Consider the following 1,483-nt stretch of genomic DNA (forward strand, 5'->3'; position numbering starts at 1 on the left):
AACAGCAAAGATAGAAACAGAGCATTACATTAATAAGTAGGTCCTATATGCCTACACATATTGTACATCACAAAGCCAGATTTTTTTTACCCTTTTATGACCTTGACTTTTACTGAATGAGATACTGTATCTCATGTCAAACACTTCCTCTAAACAACTTTCTGAAATGTTGGTAATTGTAGTTCTTCAAGAATAACAAAGCTTCATGGGAAAGTACAGTGGCTTATAGGGTTGTTCTTATAAGCGCCTGCAACATGTGACTCAAGGCCATTCCAGCTGAGAAATTCCGGGGAATGGTCCAGACCAAAGTTCTTTTCTTGGTCAGTATTTAATATTTAATAAAGCTTCCTTTAAATTTGGCCTAAAATGGTAGCATTTGTTTTTCTGGTAATATCAGGATTAACACAATACACAACAGAGATTTCTGGATACTCATACTTATTGTGGCACTGCTCACAATAGAAACATTTGTGGGGTATTTTTTAATTTTTTAACAAATTTATTCTAAACTTAATTATATTTTGTTATTAATCATGCAAATAAATTTTGCAGCAATTTGTTTTTTCTATTCACAAATAGAAAATGTAAAATAAAAGGAGAAATAAAATGATGTAATATCACATAGCTTAACACTATATTTTAAAACATTACTGCATACCTAAAATAAAATATAGGATGCATTCATAATATAACATACTATACTATCAAGTTTGAGGATAATCACTGATTCACAGTGCTTACATTGAAAAGTTATATTTTTCTCATTGTGTAAAATTTCTTTCTTCCACAGACAGCATAACAATTGAAATAGACTATGCAGTCTAGCAGGAAACTAAAATTTAAAGAAATTTATCTTTTTAAAAATAGCGATATTCTTACCCTAATTCAGTTTTTAAATAACCTCTAAGGTATTTGATAGACCAAGTAAATATAAATCTTTTCTAATGTGACATTAAAATATATTGTTAGTCCTATTTCTTTAAGATTTCTTCAAAAACTGTACTACTTTTTAACTTTCTTTGACTGGGCTATACCCAAAAGAACATTACTTTGGGTGTGGTTTGCTACCTTGGGGAGGTACCCAGGACTTAGCTGTCTGTGGTCCTCAGGCAACCAGGGCTGGGCCATGGAAAATAAACATTTTGTTTACTGTAATATACTGCATGGAAATCTGATATACCATTAAGCAATTTTAACAGTAAAAGTGAAGGACAAGGAAAACTAATTACTCCAACCCCAGGAAAATAAGATGGTAGTATATAATCTCATCTTATGCTATAGCATACTTCTTTTAAAATATATTACTATATATATTCATATTAATTAATTATTTTATTTATATCTTAAATGTTGCCCCTCCTCCCATTTCCCCTTCCATTTGCTTCTGAGAGGGTGCCCCACCTCAGGCATTCCCCCTCCCTGGAACATCAAATCTCTACAGGATTTGGAGCATCTCCCACTGAGGCTAGACAAGGCAGTCCTT

Source organism: Mastomys coucha, chromosome X (assembly GCF_008632895.1).
Source record: "Mastomys coucha isolate ucsf_1 chromosome X, UCSF_Mcou_1, whole genome shotgun sequence".
Taxonomy (NCBI): Eukaryota; Metazoa; Chordata; class Mammalia; order Rodentia; family Muridae; genus Mastomys; species Mastomys coucha.